This window comes from Thalassophryne amazonica, chromosome 21 (genome assembly GCF_902500255.1).
Source record: "Thalassophryne amazonica chromosome 21, fThaAma1.1, whole genome shotgun sequence".
NCBI lineage: Eukaryota > Metazoa > Chordata > Actinopteri > Batrachoidiformes > Batrachoididae > Thalassophryne > Thalassophryne amazonica.
The window spans coordinates 20744396-20757914 of NC_047123.1; the positions used below are offsets into that span (position 1 = coordinate 20744396).

Below are 13519 nucleotides of genomic sequence, written 5' to 3' on the forward strand. Positions count from 1 at the left end.
AGTCAAAGCGCCCGAAGAACAGAGACCAGCGGGCTTGCCTGGGGTTCAGCTGCTTGGCGGTCCGGATGTACTCCAGGTTCCGATGGTCCGTGAAAACCGTGAAGGGCAACGCTGCTCCCTCCAACAGGTGTCTCCACTCTTCAAGAGCCTCCTTCACCACAAGGAGTCCCCGATTGCCCACGTCATAGTTGCGCTCAGCTGGGGTCAACCTGCGGGAAAAATAGGCACAAGGATGGAGAACCTTATTGGACTCCCCGCCCTGGGACAGCACGGCTCCTATCCCCGAGTCAGAGGCATCCACTTCGACAATAAACTGGCGATCAGGGTCAGGCTGCACCAGAACTGGTGCAGTCGAGAACCGACGTTTCAACTCCCTAAACGCGGCTTCGCACCGATCTGACCAGGTGAAGGGGACTTTAGTGGAGGTCAGGGCAGTCAGGGGGCTAACTACCTGGCTGTACCCCTTAATGAACCTCCGGTAAAAATTTGCAAAGCCGAGGAACTGTTGCAGCTTCCTTCCTTCCTACGGCTGGTGCGGGGGAAGAGTGAGTGCCAGATCTTTGCTGAAGACATCAGCGAGATCATGGTACTCCTCAGGTACCGCCGTCAGATTGGGGGGAACTTTTACCTCCTCGTTAGTAGTCAAACCTGGGGGAACCGAGGATCCTAAACACTCCCGGTGGCAGGTTTGGCTCCACTGAGCCACAACCCCAGACAGCCAATCAATCCAGGGATTGTGTTTAATCATCCATGGGAAGCCCAAAATCACGCAGGAGATAGAAAGAGTCACATAAAACTCAATCTCCTCCCGATGATTCCCAGACATTACCACAGTTACAGGTAGTGTCTTGTGTGTGATTAAAGGGAGAAGGGTGCCATCTAGTGCCCGCACCTTCAATGGTGAAGGGAGTGCCACTAGAGGGAGCCCTACTTCCCTTGCCCATCTGCTGTCCAGCAGATTCCCTTCTGACCTCGTGTCCACCAGTGCTGGGGCTTGAAGGGTTAGATCCCCACTCAGGATCGTAACTGGGAGACGTGCAGAAATACATGTGTGTCCCACATGAATTTCTTGGCCCACCCTTAGCCCAGTTTCTAAGGGCGGGTGTTGGTGTTTAACCGCTTGGGGCAGTCTCTCTGCTGATGCTTGCTTGAGCCGCAGATAAAGCACTCCCCGCGGGCCAGTCTCCTCTGCCTGTTAGAAGCTCTTAATTTTGCCCTGCTCATGTCCATAGCATCATCAGCAGGGGGAGCTGTTACCACACGGAGCACTGAGGCTGTGGAGCGTAGGGAGGGCGGAACCTTTTCTGACCCGGAAGGGAGAGGGACGGCACGTGCCCGGCCACGTCCTTCGTCTCGCTCCTGACGGCATTCTTCTAACCGATTGTCTAATCGTATAACTAGATCAATAAGCCCGTCCAAATCCCGCGGCTCATCCTTAGCCACCAGGTGCTCCTTCAGGACCGACGACAGTCCGACAGATCTTTCTTTGCTGCGACAGACCGCGGCACGCAGTCGTATTCCAGCCGGTCCTCTCAGCCGCGATGCGGAAGTCGACTGCATACTCAGCTGCACTCCGATGTCCCTGTCTCATAGACAGCAGCACTGTTGAAGCGGTCTCGACTCTATTTGGGTGATCAAAGACTGTTCTGAACTCCCTCACAAACCCAGTATATGTTGTTAGGAGCCGTGAATTCTGCTCCCAAAGCGCCATAGTCCAGGCGCGTGCCTCACCTCGAAGCAAATTAATTACATAAGCCACCCGACTGGAGTCTGACGTGTACATCACGGGATGCTGTGCAAAGACGAGCGAACACTGCATCAAGAAGTCTGCGCACGTCTCCACACAGCCTCTGTACGGCTCCGGGGGACTTATGTATGCTTCAGGGGATGGTGGGGGGGGGGGGGGTAGTTGAATGATCATTGGAACATTTATATTTGGCACCAGGACAGCAGGAGGAGGAGCTGCAGCAGCGCCCTGTGCACGCGCTTCCACCTGTGCGGTGAGAGCCTCCATCCTGCGATTGAGAATGACGTTCTGCTCGGTCATTAAATCCAACCGAGCAGTGAAGGCGGTGAGGATTTGCGGCAACTCACCTACCACGCCTCCCGCTGGCCCCTGTGCACCCTGCTCTTCCATTGGTTGTTCAACAGATGGTTGACGCCCCTCGGAATCCATGATGCTGGGCGAGATATCCTGTTGGGAAAGTGTAGTGACACAGACCCACAACAGGGGGCGTAAATGAACGGACAATAGATGAGCCAAAAATACAACACTTTACTGCTGTGAAATGTGCACAGCGAAATATAGACAAATACAGAATTTGGATAGAGTCAAATGTACAAAGGTGATGTGTGGGCAGGCTTGAGGATAGAAGACGTCTGTCCAGAGAAGAACCGGATCCCACATGACTTCCACTGCCACGGAACCCGGAGAATACTGGAGCCGCCAAGTCCCGAGTCGCCAGGTGGCCACTGTCTCCGGCTGTCGGATCTGGTACTGCTGGCAGGAAGCAGAAACAGTTAGGTGTGGGTGTGTGCACACCCAGTAACACGGTCAGCAACAGTTCCTTTATGGTGGGCAAAACACCTCCACCTCCGAAAGAGGAACACAGAAAAACAGCAGCGCCTGAATCACTACTTATCACAGTTCAGCATGAGGAGTGAAGATCGTCACTCTGTCACCAGCTTCGAACCCAGCCTTCAGCTGTAAGTGGAGAAACAGGTACGCCTGCAAACAATACAGAATTAGTGCGGTAGGCACAGAATACGGCTGAGAGATTACCTCGTAGATAGACGATATCTTGGCAGCGAGGTGGAGATGTCGTCCGGCTTTATGGAGTGATTGATGAGGTGGAGATGGGTGACAGCTATCAAGAGATGATGAGTGACAGCTGTCACCCCCGGCTGTTCCCGCGAGGTGGCAGCGCCCTCTCGTGCCTGAAGCCCGCACTTCAGGCAGGGAGCCCTCTGGTGGTGGGCCAGCAGTACCTCCTCTTCAGCGGCCCACCCAACAGTTCAACCAAAAAGTATTCACGGTGCTTCACTTTTTCTACATTTTGTTGTGTTTACAGCCTGATTCCAGAATAGATTAAATTCATTTTTTCCTCAAAAATTCTACACACAATACCCCATAATGACAATGTAAATAAATAATAAATTTGCAAAAGTTTTTTTTTTTTTTTTTTTTACTTTTTCATGTTGTCATTATGGGGTGTTTTGAGTAGACATTTGAGGGGGAAAAAATGAATTACTCCATTTTGGAATGAGCATGCAGCATAACAAAATGTGAAAACAATGAAGTGCTGTGAATACTTTCCAAGTGCACCGTACATAGATCAGTGAGCAAACAGAGGAAGCCCTTTATTTCGCTCCTTTTCACTGATCGGATATTAAGACCACAAATTCCCTCTTCTTGTAATGTGATACATAGCCAGGCAGTCCAATAACAACAGAAATCAATAAAAATATTTGACAGTCATGCTGGGAAATAACTGTATATAGGTCAGGGCACGGAGTAATCCATCAAATGTGAAACCTCTAGGACTTCTGTATCAGAATCCACATCAATACTTTTGTATGGTATATATATATATATATATATATATATATATATATTAAAGCAAAAATAATAACAACATTATGGGACCTTAAAGGTGCTGTAACTCAGTCTTTACACATTCATACAGTGGCCAATGACTATTTTTGTTTTATAAAGAATTGGTAGCTTAACAGCTTTTCTGTACCCTGTTTACATTCTCAGCCTGGTTGGGTGTGCACATTTAGTGCATGGGATTTCTATGTGTGCACATTTCGTGCATGTGAGCCTTGCCCTCCCCTCATTTCTTTAGAGACAGCAGTACTCACTATCCACCACATAGCTGTTGGCTAAATAAGAGGCTCCAACTGCCATCCTTTCTGCTCAATGCACTGGAGGGGTGGCCGAGGAGGGAAGCTTTGTTTATGTTGTGAAAGGCAGCACTAGTGTGACATCTAGTGGTAGAAAATAATTAATTGCTCCTTTAAACAACAATTGGGTGGGGCTACAGGTGCATTTCCACCTTCTTAAAGCTGACTTGCCTTTACATTGTGATTTGCTCGTTGCTTGCTATTCATTAATCATATTCCTTCTGTCACTGGTTTGAAATGATCAGCAACTTGATAATCTAGTGGTGGCCATCTTGCTGGTTGTAAACAAACCAAATGCAACAAATACGACGGTATGAAAACCGTACTTTGTTTTTTCTGAAACAAATCAAGCTTATCCCAAGCTACACCAAATTTCAACCATACTTGCTCCTTGTTTCTCACATAAATTAAATGTATGGCCAATTTCAACCTTAATGAAAATCGATATCAAAATTGGGTTCTATTTATGTTTGAGTTTTCGCAGGACCTTAAAAACTATTTTAAGAAAAATGCAACTTAATGTATGTGTTATAGATTCCATACAGTGAAAAAAATACACGGAGTTGAGGGAAGAGAGTCCAAAAACAGAAATAACCACTAACAGGAACAAGGGTAGGTGGTGATGGTCAGTTATGAAATACTCACAAAGATACATACATCAGAGCCACAAGGATCAGAGAGATAACGAGAGACAGTCAATCGGCAAAGAAACAAGAAATAGTGAGAGATTAAAAAGCAAATGAACTAATGAGTGACAGGTACGAACACAAAGGAAACTGAGGAAACACAAATGCATGTGAGTAACACAGGGGACTGAAAACAAAGCCCGAACTCAAGAGTAAAATAAAGCAAAACAAAAAATACAACAGAAGAAGTAACAAAAACAAACATATAAATCCAAGTGCAAATCTACAGAAACTAACGTCGAAATAAATCAGGGGGCCACTCACACAGCTAACAGGTCGGGACAGGGGAACATAACCATGAACTCTAGACAAAGGAAGAGAGACAGATGCTATGTGGACAAGGACAGGTCAAGGATAAAGACCCATGGGGAACCACAAGGGGAACCAGACACTGAGGTGAACTGAAACAAGAAGGAGAGCGAACACAGAATACAAGACACAGAAAAGGAACCAGGACTGGGAGTGCACCAACCCACACACTAACACATAATCACACACACACAACAGTACTGTGTGTCTGTGCATGTGTGTGTGCGTGTGTATCTATCTATCTATCTATATAGAGATGTACACACACACACACACACACACACACACACACACACACACACACACACACACACACACACACACACACACACACACACACACACACACACACACACACACACACACACACACACAGTGTATATATATATATATATAAATAATGGGCATAATCTGATATAATAATTAGATAGCACAAATCAAGAACTAAATAAATTACAAGCAAAGTTTCTCCAGATCTTTCTTTGCTGCTACCTGGCCTGCTTAGCATTTCTCGTTCAGAGCTAAAATTCAGGTTATATCCCAGTTTTCCGGCTCCATTGTCCCTGCTGTCTGTGGTGACCAAACTCATTCTCCTCAGAGAGAGGTTCTGAGATAACTTACTGCATATGTAGGACAGATCCTACACCCTCACTGTCTAACCTGTTTGGAAGGACACCTGATGCCACATGACAGCACCTGTTTGCTGGGAACAGAAGCTGTACTTCTGCTTAGAAGCTGGAGCACGACACAAGCCGACAATATACATGAACGGAACCTGCACACAATGACTGTTGCATACACTGATATATGTGTGTGTGTGTGTGTGTGTGAGAGAGAGACAGAGCATCTGTGTGTCTCCGCCAAACCATCTGGTCAACAGGGTGTCAGAGAATCAGTGCCGTTCCTCCAAACTGCACTTGCTTGTCCAAAACATCTGACTAACTGAAAACAACAGTCACTTAAAATGGGTTTTCCTCCAAGAACCCTCATCCATGCGGCGAATAGTGTTAATATCAATATTTTACTCATGTCAATTGGAAGGATTCCAAGAGCCAAAACCAGGAAATGACAAGATGTTCTAGGGTATAATATACTGTATCTCCAAAACTGTACATATTTCTTATGTTATCACAATAGTTGTATTCAGAGGTCATACATGCACCACTGTGTGAGGTCATGTATGTCACATCCCTTTTCCATTTCCAGGTTTCAATTTTGGCATGCCCACTTGCTGACTCTTGCAGTTCCATGAAGTGATGATGTTCCACTTCCCACACACCATACCGAGGTTGTACACAGATTTACACGAGTATAGTCAACTGAATCAGAGATGATTGGGACTCAGATGTTAGCACGGCTCACCCATACATTGTAGACAACCTGGTGATACCTGGCTACTCCTACCTCGGCATTAAAATGTCCTGAAGAAAGAAGCTGAACCCCAGATCAGTTCATTCTTCTTGTCCGTATGTGTGTCCTGTTCCTCATCTGGTGTTGAAGACTTATGATATGATCCAGAGTCAAGAGGGTTGAAGATTCCAGGTGAGAGAAACAAGTACTGTAGAAGTACATAATGACTGTTCAGACAAGAAGATAAGATCCCAGTTACAGTAGGTGTACACCAGGGATTGTCTTTAAGCCCATTCATTTTTAATCTGGTTATGGATGTGTTGGCTTTTTGGATTTAACACCAGTCTTCTCAGTGCATGGTTGTTGCATGTGATATTGTGTTGTGCAACATCAGCTGGGAAGAGCTAGATTTGAATAATGACACAAGCATGGTTAGCTAACAGGCTAACCTTGGTACAGGTCATACCCCTGTGTGATTGATGTGGAAGCTGCTGACTTGCTGTATGGAAGAAGTGTTGCTTTTTCAAAGAAGTGGATGTGTAGACTGTGGTGTGTTTGGGGCTGTGGATGGGGTTTTGAACCATTTCCTTATGTCCATTGTCCACTTCGTTAAAACTAGCAAACATAATTGAAAGTGACACAAATGCGTCAACCAACCATCAGCAAGCCTTGCAGTCCAGCCTGGGGTAGCAGTATTACATCAAAACAACTGGGTTATGTTGCAACTGTTCTGCGGGATAATAGATCCAGATTCTGGATCACTTTTGACTTTATATAGGCTTTGAAGGATTATTGTTAGCAGGATTACGTCAAAACTACTGCACGGATTTTTGAAATTTTTACCAGAGATAGATATTAGGCCATGGAAGAACCCATTAAATATTGGAGGTGATCTGGATCTGGATCAAGATGTGGATTCTAGATGAAGTTTCCCTGTATATAGGCTTTGAAGGATTACTGTTAGCAGGATTACGTCAAAACTACAGCACGGATTTTGACAAAATTTTCACCACAGATAGATATTAGGCCATGAAAGAACCCATTAAATTTTGGAGGTGATCTAGATCTGGATCCAGATCCGGATTCTGGATCAAGTTTCACTTTATATAGGCTTTGAAGGATTACTTTTAGCAAGATTACGTCAAAACTACTGCACGGATTTTTGAAATTTTCACCACAGATAGATATTAGGCCATGGAAGAACCCAGTAAATATTGGAGGTGATCTGGATCTGGATCAAGATGTGGATTCTAGATGAAGTTTCCCTGTATATAGGCTTTGAAGGATTACTGTTAGCAGGATTACGTCAAAACTACAGCACGGATTTTGACAAAATTTTCACCACAGATAGATATTAGGCCATGAAAGAACCCATTAAATTTTGGAGGTGATCTAGATCTGGATCCAGATCCGGATTCTGGATCAAGTTTCACTTTATATAGGCTTTGAAGGATTACTTTTAGCAAGATTACGTCAAAACTACTCCACGGATTTTGATGAAATTTTCACCACAGGTAGATATTGGGACATGGAAGACTCCACTGAATTTTGAAGGTGATCTGGATCCAGATTGGCGGATGTCAGAAATTTCAATGCCCTTGTTTAATATCATGAACTTGAAAATTTTGGAGTGGCACATGTCAACCTCATTTCACTGTGGGGACGAACAGAGATAAAGAAAAGGAAGTTGCCATAAATTTCAACCACATGTAAATATTATCCCGCAGAAGGGATGCAACATAACCCAGATCATTATCAGCTAAAAGGACAAAAACCGCAAGAACAAACACATAAAGTATCACATTCATTGTGTTGAACAGTTACCATCATAACTGCATTTGAATAACAAAGAAGGATGCAGAAGCATGACAGAGGTGAAGTGGTTAAAACAAAGGTACTATTCAACGCATGCAGGATGTAGATGGAAACAGTTTTTTGTATATACGACACACTATAATTCCATGGGTCATTTTCCTTAATAATATCTCATTAACAGCCTGACAGCTCAACTCCCTGCTCGCTCGCCCACACTGCACCAGCAGGCACTGACGTTTGTATAATGAATGTGGCTCGTTTTCAGATGGAAGCCCAATTACTGTAGGTGTACAACATCACCGAGCGCAGGAGAACTAAATGTGTTTGTGTGAGTGGGATGCACTCGATTTATATATATATATATATATATATATATATATATATATATATATATATATATATATATATATATATATATATATATATATATATATATATATACACAGTGAGGAAACTAAGTATTTGAACACCCTGTGATTTTGCAAGTTCTCCCACTTAGAAATCAGGAAGGGGTCTGAAAGTTTCATCTTAGGTGCATGTCCACTGTGAGAGACATAATCAAAAAAAAAGAAAAAAAAAACAGAATTCACAATGTATGATTTTTTAATAATTTATTTGTATGTTACTGCTCCAAATAAGTATTTGAACACCTGTGAAAATCAATGTTAATATTTGGTACAGTAGCCTTTGTTTGCAATTACAGAGGTCAAACGTTTCCTGTAGTTTTTCATCAGGTTTGCACACTGCAGCAGAGATTTTGGTCCACTCCTCCATACAGATCTTCTCTAGATATTTCAGGTTTGGAGTTTCAGCTCCCTCCAAAGATTTTCTATTGAGTTCAGGTCTGGAGACTGGCCAGGCCACTCCAGGACCTTGAAATGCTTCTTACGGAGCCCCTCCTTAGTTGCCCTGGCTGTGTGTTTGGGGTCATTGTCATACTGGAAGACCCAGCCATGACCCATCTTCAATGCTCTTACTGAGGGAAGGAGGTTGTTTGACAAAATCTCACAATACATGACCCCATCCATCCTCCCTTCAATACGGTGCAGTCGTCCTGTCCCCTTTGCAGAAGAGCACCCCCAGAGTATGATGTTTCCACCCCCATGCTTCACGGTTGGGATGGTTTTCTTGGGGTTGTTTTCATCCTCTAAACATGGTAAGTGGAGTTGATTGCAAAAAGCTCTATTCTGGTCTCATCAGACCACATGACCTTCTCCCATGCCTCCTCTGGATCATCCAGATGGTCACTGGTGAACTTTAAACAGGCCTGGACATGTGCTGGCTTGAGCAGGGGGACCTTGCTGCCCTGCAGGATTTTAAACCATGACAGCATCATGTGTTACTTATGTAATCTTTGTGACCGTGGTCCCAGCTCACTTCAGGTCATTGACCAGGTCCTCCTGTGTAGTTCTGAGCTTTCTCAGAATCATCCTTACCCCACAAAGTGAGATCTTGCATGGAATCCCAAACTGAGGGACACTGACAGTCATCTTATGTTTCTTCCACTTTCTAATAAATAATCATAACAGTTGTTGTCTTCTACCAAGCTGCTTGCCTGTTGTCCTGTAGTCCATCCCAGCCTTGTGCAGGTCTACAGCCTAAAATGGACATGGTTAACTGTGATGTCAGCATGTGCAATTGTTTACACTAATCGTCAGGATAGACGTGGGAGTGGTGTTTTTTTTTTTTTTTGCACTCTGTTGCTGTCACAGAGTGCATGAGGCCAATAGATTAGATGCAGTCTGTGTGATGAGCACCATTACGCGTCCTGTGTCACTGCCTGAGACTGAGTGGCGATTATGTTTGGACTCGGGTTGTGTGTATCTGTCGATCTTTGATAAAGGTTCAGTGTCAGTCTGCAGTCTATGAGTTGTTTGCATTCAGAGAAATCCGCCCACATGTACAGATCTGGTTTTGCATGCAAGGGCGTAGGTTTGGTCTCAGCTTTGGTAGGGATATACCACCCCCCCGGCCCCCCTGCCCACCACCACCACCACCCCCTAACCCACTCATACCATTAGACGCACAAGTACAGCATAATACATAACATATGACGACATAATGCTGAATAATTTAACACTTTATTTACAATATTAAGCGTGTAGGCAAACAAACAAATAGCTTAAATAACAAAATTGCACCCAAAATCACGAATCTATTCGATAGGCCTACACCTGAGAGAACAAGACGACAAAAAAATACTTGTGGAGCTAACAAAAAAAAAAAAAAAGTTTTTGTAACCAAGATGTATAATCTATTCTCTTCATCAATAATGCAGTTGTAGGTATCTGGCAACCTAATTTAAAAAAAAAGGGATTTCAATGATATATATGGTGTATTACGGTAAACGAAGCCTGTGATGTCATAACGCAGAGGAAAAACACGGAAGTTTCACATTAGTGCGCCGCTGATTCTCATTACCGTAAGTTCTCATGTAAGCCCTCACTCTGAAAAATTTAACACTGACAGCAAGCCAAGAACCCGTGCTTTCCAACAGTGTGCTATATGTTGCATATATTACGGTAAAGTGCGTTCGGTGACTTTTGAAACGAGGCAAAAGTATGAAAAAGAGCGCAAAACTGACAAAAAAGTACAGAGACAGACAGCAAACATAAATGTAGTAATTTCTGAGGAAAAGGCAGGATGTTAGTGTCATTTGTGAAGATGTGTTTGTGTGGGTGTGCAGTTTATTTTAAGTGTGGCGCACAGCATTGTTCGCAAGCCCCGCCCTTCTTGTTTTTCTGCACCGGAGCAGTGTTGCCAGATATGAAATATGAAACTATCGTACCAAAACCTCAAAATTATCGTATTTTGGGAGAAATGATCGTACACAAACAAAACGCATACAACGTAGCTATTTTAGTGTTTTTTTTTTTTTTTAATTTCCAAAGAATTTTATGTCACATTTTTAAACAGTAATTATAGTAATGGGGAAACTAGAACGCACTACTAGAAAGATTTTTTTTTCTGTGAAGGGACACAAACGTGTCAATTACCAGACTACAAAGAGTCGAATTCAACCTCGAGGTCGCTGTCGTCATCCGATGCCACTTGTGCAGATTTTGTTGAACACAGAAAAAATGTTGACACCTCCATAAGGAACTTGAACCTTTTGTTTATTTTTCTTGTATATCTCTTTGCTCTTGTGTTTTGTTCGTTTGTTGTTGCATTTGTTGAAATAAAGTTTCAAAAAAAAAAAAAAGATGTTGGTTGGGGAATCTTCCTGTCCTGCACAGATTGGATGGAACTCATTACTTTGTATGGGGAGGGGGCGGGCTTTCAAATGACGTTGTCCCGGTCGCCCAAAGCCATCAGCAGCCCTGTGTGTGGTGTGTCTTTGATGCCGCCTGAGTGCAACGCCTGCAAAATGATTCTTGGGTGTCAGAGAGAGATGCGTGTTTGGGCAACAACTGAAATTATCGTACATTTTGGATTTTTTCCCATTATTGATCGTACATCGTACAGAGGGCAAAACTATCGTACAAATACGATAATTATCGTACATCTGGCAACACTGCACCGGAGCCACCCATCCTCTGCGCTCCGGGACCTCCCACTTTACAAATGAAGCGCTGCCTGCCACGAGATGCGCTTTGTTTACGTCCATGTGAGAAGAACGTGAGCCAATGAAATTGCAACATGGGTAACCCTGTCACTCTGGCACGTCGAAAACACAAAACGTGACGACTAAAATTATAGTATCGAGTTCGCAAAAAAATAGTGAATGATTTTGTTATATAAACAAAAATGCTAAATATTGGTAGGGACTATTTTGCCATCCCAAAATAATGGTTGTGACTTGTCCCTATGGTCCATATGCAAACCTACGCCCCTGTTTGCATGCAACTCTATTCTTAAGAGTTTGGAAAAAAACGAGAAATAACTGTAAAGTGTAGTGAGTGAAAAGGCAGATCGTGACCAGTACACCCTCTAGTTTTTGAACGGGATAACTCAAAAACAATATATGCCAACATCTGGCAACTCACCACAGTGAAAGGGCAAATAGTGACAACAAAAAGCTTGAAATTTGGTGAACTTGAAGAACCAAATCTATCCAAAAAACACCTTTGTTTTGCTTATGTAATACAGTATTCCTTATGTGTACACTTTATTAGGTACACCTGTTCAATTACTTGTTAACACAAAAAGCTAATCAGCCAATCACATGGCAGCAACTCCATGCATTTAGACATCTAGACGTGGTGAAGATGATTTGCTGAAGTTCAAACCGAGCATCATAAACTTTTGATCTACTGAGATTTTCACACACAACTATCTCTAGGATTTACAGAGAATTGTCTGGAAAAGAGAAGATATCCAGTGAGCGGAAGATGTGTGGATGAAAATGCCTTGTTGATGTCGGAGATCAGAGGAGAATGGGCAGACTGGTTGGATGGGTGACTGCGTGATGGTGTCATGTAAATATGGACCAACATCTCTTGTTGAATCGATGTCACAAAGAATTAAGGCAGTTCTGAAGGCAAAAGGCAAAAAGGGGTCCAACTCGGCACTAGTAAGGTGTATCTAATAAAGCAGCCGGTAAGAGTATTTGCCACATGCTGGATGCCGAATGGATGATGGATTAGGAGCAGGTGTGGTTATCAGTGGGACAGGCAGACACACTGTTTCTGCACAGTAATGTACAACATCAGAGTAGTAAAGTCTTATTTTGTTATTGTTTTACAGTTGTTATATTCTAAAATACAAACAACCACACAGAAAGGATTTGTATGAATGTAGCCGAAGCAGACACTTCTTCCTTCTCTCTCTCTGTATCTCTTAATATAGGTGTGGTTTTGAAGTTACATGTAGTTTGACATGAGCTTGTTTGTCAGCTTCATTTATTTCCAAAGCCATCAAGGCCACTGCTGCTTGTTCAAACAAACTGAGCATATATCTGGCAACGTGCACGGAGTACAAAGTGACCCACACTTATATGAACAACATAAGGTAGCGTTTAGGAAAGAGATGGGCTGATTAGATTCTGTAGGAGATCTGTGCATATATTTTCATGCTAATGACTTTCAGTTTCAGCATTTACAATATCACAGCAAGGCCAAACATTGGAAAGGTCATATACACATTACAAGTGCCTCCTGTTACCACTGTTGAAAATAAAGTGGAAGTGCTAAAACCTGCACTTCCTTGAAAGGCCACTTGAGATTGGCTTCAAAAGGGAATCAATCCCAATAAACTTCACAGCAGCAATCAACATGTTCCTCATTCAGATATCACTGAAGATATGTTTGTGGCAATCCGTTGGTGGTGAGGAAAATGGTGTCTTGGTTGTAGAAAGGCCGGTGTGTGGGTTTGTTCAACGTGGGAATGTCATTGCACATCGACAAACACGTGGACTTTGACAGATCTTGAGTCCTGCTCCATGGCTGGGAAATTCCAGACAATTGGGGTTTGAGGACCTGCTCCAGCCTTCATCCATCTTCACAACAGTTGGG

The 13519-nt window shown here is 43.4% G+C and overlaps 1 protein-coding gene across 1 annotated transcript in view; it reads left to right on the top strand.

Annotated features, from left to right (window-relative positions):
• Positions 1 to 8600: 8600 nt before the first annotated feature.
• The window catches only part of LOC117503137 (reticulon-4-interacting protein 1 homolog, mitochondrial-like), a 32856-nt gene continuing 27937 nt past the window's right edge, over positions 8601 to 13519 (top strand). The window contains exon 1 of the mRNA XM_034162315.1: positions 8601 to 8604. The gene's annotated coding sequence lies outside the window, so the exon portion shown is untranslated. The remainder of the gene's footprint in view (positions 8605 to 13519) is intronic.